Source organism: Podarcis erhardii, assembly GCF_964252035.2.
Source record: "Podarcis erhardii genome assembly, chromosome: 2".
NCBI classification, from domain to species: Eukaryota; Metazoa; Chordata; class Lepidosauria; order Squamata; family Lacertidae; genus Podarcis; species Podarcis erhardii.
The window spans coordinates 109,083,996-109,090,625 of NC_138498.1; the positions used below are offsets into that span (position 1 = coordinate 109,083,996).

The 6,630-nt window shown below is 42.8% G+C and overlaps 1 protein-coding gene across 1 annotated transcript in view; it reads right to left on the bottom strand.

The window, feature by feature from the left end:
* Positions 1-6,630, bottom strand: part of LOC309336893 (L-amino-acid oxidase-like) — a 268,023-nt gene that overhangs the window by 106,485 nt on the left and 154,908 nt on the right. The gene's annotated exons all lie outside the window — the stretch shown is intronic.

Here is a 6,630-nt window from a genome sequence, read left to right on the forward strand (position 1 = left end):
ACTCCTGGAATCTCTGGGTGGTGTGCAACAAAATCTAACAGCATTTCTGGATGGCAGACAAAAATGCAAAAGAAAATTAAAAATCATGACCCAATGGCAGTAGTACCATGTTGTTGTTTTTCCATTCTGTACCCTATATCTTTTCCTTCCTTTCCCGATTATACTGTGAAGGGGAAACCTGATGGACAGCAAGGCTGGAATTTATAATACAGTACAGGGATGCAGAGTGGGGAAATTTACATTGCTCCACATAGAATGAACTGAAATGGGAAGAATATAGAAATTTGAAAAGATTTCTTCATTTATTTTGCCAGCACCATCTTCACTCATTTTTCTTGTGTAGTTACAGTATAATGGGAAGTAATTAATCTTTCAATAAATAAAAAAATAAAAAGCCTTTTTTGAAGACCATAAGCAATTAATGTTATTTCTGGGATATCCCCCCTCCCCATTTCGTTTTTATGTTATTTCCTTACTTTTGAAGGAAGATATTTTTTTAAAAAAAAAATCTGGAAAAAAGGGAGACAGATTTCCAGCACTGAACTAATATCAAAATTATGTCAAATCACACAGGAAGTTTCTGCATATATTCCCCCCCCACACACATTTAATATGGATTATTTCATTAAACGACTTACAATGGAGCATTCCAACGCAAAGCTTTTGAAAGCAAAAGTAACCTGTTTCCAAGCGTATTGCACACCTTGCGAAAGGTTTATCCAGTTGAATTTGAAGGCAAATCTTTTCAAAAGAAGTGTTCCCTGACCGGGAATCGAACCCGGGCCGCGGCGGTGAGAGCGCCGAATCCTAACCACTAGACCACCAGGGAAGCTGTGGTCGGCTTGTCAGAAAGCTAGCCATTATCACTACTATTTCCTTCTGTAGTTCGTAATACAAGGAAGTCTTCAGTTCTGTGCACAGCGTGCCTCCTTCTCAAATCAATTCATCTGCATGTCAAAAACCGCAAGCATCGCGCGCGCGCACAGCTCTGCAGATGGTTCTCCACTGAAGTTTCCCTTCTACCTAGAGAAATTGCCTTCTGCAGAAAACCTGAGCAGTTTTTAAAAACTCTTTCGAATAAAGATAACGAAGCGTCGGCGCTTCTCGTGCAAGTTCGGCAAGCATCTAATTTTACGCCTGCACTTCGGGATGCCTCCTTTGTGGACGGATGCGAAGAACCCGGAACTTTATTTCTTTTACATAGGGTTGGGTGGAGAGAGAAAGTTTTTTCCCCACCATCCTCGGGGAAATGGTGCTCACCAGCTAATTTTCCTAATTCTGATTCCCCGACAGAGCTTAGGCTGCAATCCTGGCACATCTAGGCGGGAGCCAAGTCCTATTGCACCCCCAGGGGCTTAGCAGATCTTCTAAGCAGACACGTGCCCACGATAATACTGCTAAAAATCAGCGCGATCCCACGATCAGAGGATCTCCAGAGTCTTCAGCTCTAGCCCAGCGCTGCCCGCAGATGCATCTTGCAAGCGGTCACTTGCTTCTCGCCATCAGCCCCACGAGGACGAAATGCGCAGGCGCCGTAGGATTTGCCCCAGCAAAGGAGCGGACCCAGGTAGCGCCTCTGGAATGTAAAGGAAGCTTCCGATTGGTCCCGCATTCAGCCAATCGCGGAAGAAGCCTCATGGGGAGCATCCCGCAGTCAGCGTGGCGTTCGAAAATCTTGGTGTGTAAGGAGACTGCAGCCCTACTCAGAGGAGTCTGTAACCTGAGGCGTTTGTAACTCGAGGTCCCACTGTGGCTGTCATTTCTGTGACTGAGGCAGTGAGAGATTTTACTTTCTTGGGCTCCATGATCACTGCAGATGGTGACGCCTGCTTCTTGGGAGAAAAGCAATGACAAACCTAGACAGCATCTTAAAAAGCAGAGACATCACCTTGCCAACAAAGGTCCGTATAGTTCAAGCTATGGTTTTCCCAGTAGTGATGTATGGAAGTGAGAGCTGGACCATAAAGAAGGCTGATCGCCAAAGAATGGATGCTTTTGAATTATGGTGCTGGAGGGGACACTTGAGAGTCCCATGGACTGCAAGAAGATCAAACCGATCCACCCTTAAGGAAATCAGCCCTGAGTGCTCACTGGAAGGACAGATCCTGAAGCTGAGACTCCAATACTTTGGCCACCTCATGAGAAGAGAAGACTCCCTGGAAAAGACCCTGATGTTGGGAAAGACGGAGGACACAAGGAGAAGGGGACGACGGAGGACGAGATGGTTGGACAGTGTTCTCGAAGCTACCAGCATGAGTCTGACCAAACTGCGGGAGGCAGTGGAAGACAGGAGTGCCTGGCGTGCTCTGGTCCATGGGGTCACGAAGAGTCGGACACGACTAAACGACTAAACAACAACAACAAAAACAAATGTAAAGTACCCCAGGCTCCCACGGGAGGTAGGCATAGCTGTCAACTTTTCCCTTTTCTTGCGAGGAATCCTATTTGGAATAAGGCAGTTTCCCTTAAAAAAAGGGAAAAGTTGACAGCTATGGAGGGAGGGCGGTCTAGAAACAAGTATTTTATTTTATTATTTCATAAAAGTTATGCACCCCTTGATAGTTTAAAAAACAGCAACCCAAAAACACCTCAAAGTCTTTTACAAAAAAGGATAAAAATAATAATATTATCCTTAGGAAAACTTAGCAAAAATGTAAGACATTTGAAAACAATAGGCTCAAAACAGATTAAGACTCGCTATTTTATTTCATACATATATGAAAAATAAATAAAAATCCAAACCCTGCCCCCCATTTCCACAAAAAATAAAATTTGCCAACCCAACCCTGGAGATTGTAAAATACATTTCAATAACTGTCTCCCAAAATATTGTTCTAGAATTATATTTTATTAGACAACAGCTAGGTTTTATATAGCACTTTCTATGGCTCAGAACAATTAATATAGATGATCTCAATAACAAATACAGCTGCCTAAGAAGGTTAGTATGATCTCTCCTGTATTGAAAATGGGGTCCATGATGGAGAAAGTATTTTCTGGATTTTGATACATTAGCTATCTGTATGTTATCATTGCTCGTGAACATGCTAACCCAGTGCATTTCAGGAAACCAGGAATATACCCCAGGAAATGGTTTCATTCCTATTGTCTCTTCAGACCTAAACATCAGCTGATGTGTCCATCCAGTGCTTTTTCGGGGGGGGGGGGGTTATGTGTCAGCATCGCCCTTGAGCCTGTGCCACCGACTGGACTCATCCACTTCAGCCCCGACTGGGCTAGGCGAGCTGGGGTAGCACTACCAGAGACCACCTTCTACACAGGAACAGGTCAAAGTGCTGTGGACTTACAGCTTAGAGTTGTGAGCACTGGATTCACTCCAACAAAAAGACAGTCATCGTACAGCAGAGTATAGCAGAGCATAAATGACTCGGAGAGCAGCTCTGTAGAATATCTTCTTTTATTCTATCTACAACTATAATACACAACTATGTACAGAGCTAAATGAGGTCTAAACGAAAATGCTGAACTGCACTGAGTGTCTGCAGCTGCTTTTAGCAGCAACCTTATCTATACACACAATCTCTCTCTAACATTCAGTCTCTCTCTCTCTCTCTCTCTCTCTCTGATGTGAGGCTGGAGCGGAATAAGTAGAGAGCAGAAACCGCCCCCTCCTCTCTGGAGAATCAGCAGAGAACATCAGCAGATTCTTGGATATGGGAGGGGTGAAATCTCTTCAAGGACAACCAAAGTAGGTATCTCAAGGAGAACATCTGCCATGACCTGAAGCAGCTCGGGCAGGGAATCCTTGGTGCAGTGGGGAGGTCAGTACACCAAAAGGAATCCTGTACTGCCCCTATTGCCCAACTTCCAGAACATGCACTCAGAGAACTGGGTCTTCCCAGTAGGACACCTGATGCAAGCTAGTGACTTTCTAAAAATCACTGCAACACCCCCCCCCCCCCCGCCCACATGACCTGGGTTGCTGTGTGTAAGAGAAACCTGGTGGACAAGCAGCAGCTAGGACAGGACCATCTGCTTCATCCAACCAAGTCTCTGTTACACATGCCAGCTCAAATCCTCCATCCATGATCAAGTCATGGATGGCAGTGGTCTTATGAATCATTGACCTAGCATTGCAACACCTTCACAGCAACACCTTCAGGTCATGTGGGTTTCCCTTGTTGAGTGCAAATATAACATTGAATCACAATGGTACAAAATAACTCAGCAAGCTGACATTTATCAAGAGCTAAACAAAGGTTAGTGTACTAAATATTATTTCCAATTCTAGGTAGTTTGCTATTGGAGAAATACCATATATGATTATAAAAATCTAAAGCAAGAATTATTTTAAAATATGATTTCATTTCTAGATCAGACAGACAAGATTTCTTCTACTATATATTTTTTTCTTTATCATATACACACAAAGCTTCTATTTTTAAACAGAAAATATTTCTGTAACTAAGGTCTATTATACAAATCCATACAGATGTTCATTTTGTTACAGTTCTGTTAAGTTGTATACAAATTATAAAGATGAGTCAATTATTTACTAAATTGCCGAGTTTTGCCATTACTGCATATTCTGATAGTTTCTCTTTCCATGCATCTATTTCAGGACATATGTCAGATTTCCATATGTTGGCCAACACCACTCTGACTCCTGTGGTCATATAACTAAATAGTTCCACTGATGATTTCACAATACAGTAGCTGAAGGAGTCATTCCCAACAGCATAGTTTTGGAGTCCAATGCAAATTTAGGGTGTTTTTTTTTACATTTTTTCATTTCGAAATGAACTTTCCTCCCAAACTTTTTGGTCTTTTCACAGGTCCACCATAAATGGAAGAAGATTCCTTAAGGTCTATCACATTTCCAGCAATGTCCATTCATTGCATTATTCATCTTCTGTATATTTTTCAAAGTTACATACCATTGAAAGAACATTTTTGTACAGGCATACCTCATGTTATGGCCGCTTCAGGTTACGTGTTTTTGGGTTGCGGACCGTGGGAAACCTGGAAGTACCGGAACGGGTGATTTCTGGGTTTCGCCGCTTGCCCATGCGCAGAAGTGCCAAATTGCGCTAGCGCCTGTGCAGACATAGCGCTTAAGGATGTGAACGCTGTGGGTTGCGGACGTGCCTCAGTCATGGGTTATGTCTGCAACCCGAGGTTATACTGTACCAATTTTCTTTTAGGGCTTAACTTGCAGTAAATTTTATTCCTTTATTCATAATTGTTCTCACTGTTCCACTGTGAACTGCTCTTAAAATTTTTGCATCCATTTTGTCATACAAGGTTTTGCTTGTTCGGGCTCGGTGTCATATTTGAGTAATAGTTTATAAATTTTACCCAGAAGGTAGAACTCTGTTATGATGGACTCAAATTCTGTCTTTTCACCAATTTAAATGTTTGCCATACAGTGTTTCTTGAATCTGGATATTAGTTGACAGTATGTAAGCAGTTTCATATTTTTTCTCCTCTTTAATACTTTGACATGTATTTGATCTCTTCTTGAAGATGAACCATACCTTGGTACAATATATAGTCATATATTCTGCTATCGGCTCTAATAATAATGTTCCAGTGGTGACATTAGCAGTGCAGGTAAGGGCATTTTTGTGATTTTTGTAGTGCAACTCATGATTTTTGTGGTGCAGGCTGTGCCCCTGGCTATGACGTGTGATTTGACAGCGATTTTGGGGTGGCCCAGTGCAAAAACCGTGAGGATCCATGAGATCCGAGCTTCGAAACCACATTTTTGGGCCATGGAGTGGCCAGGAAGCCGTGGATCCTAGTTTTTTTTGTGTTGCAGGCTGTGCCCCTGGCTATGATGTATGATTTGATGGTGATTTAGGGGTGGCCCAATGCAAAAAGCATGAGGATCCGTGCTTCGAAACCACGTTTTTGGGCCACAGTATGGCCAGGAAGCCGTGGATCCTAATTTTTTGTGTTGCAAGCTGTGCCCCTAGGCATGATGTGTGATTTGATGGTGACTTTGGGCTGATCTAGTGCAAAAAGCATGAGGATCCATGAGGATCCGTGCTTCAAAACCACGTTTTTGGGCCACGGTATGACCAGGAAGCCGTGGATCCGAGCTTTTTGTGGTGCAGGCTGTGCCACTGGACATGATGTGTGATTTGACAGTGAGTTTGGGGTGGCCCAATGCAAAAAGCGTGAGGATCCATGAGGATCCGTGCTTCAAAACCACGTTTTTTGGCCACGGTATGGCCAGGCCAATAACCTTTTAAAAGGAAAAGAAATCTTTGCAGAGTAAAAGAATCTCAAGTTTAAAAAGAACAAGGAACAGCTTAAAGAACGGCTCTTCACTCTCCCTCTTGCCAGCCAGAAGCTGTTTCTATTTAGAGACTTGAGTGCTTTTACAGCATTTTGTAATTGCATGGTCAATGTAATCTTTTGTTCCCAGCCTTTTTATGACTGCAATAAACCAGAGGGCCCCTTTCTGCCTAAGCGCTTGCCAGCTGCCTGCTGGTTTCCTGCCTCAAAATATTTGTGGATTTTAAGCTAATTTTTAAGATACAACCTTGATCAAAATATAAGCCTTGATTAAAAATGCAGGCTATGATTAGATGCCTCACTGGCACTGGGTCATGATTTTTAATTTTCTTTTGCATTTTGTCTGCCATCTAGAAATGCTGTTAG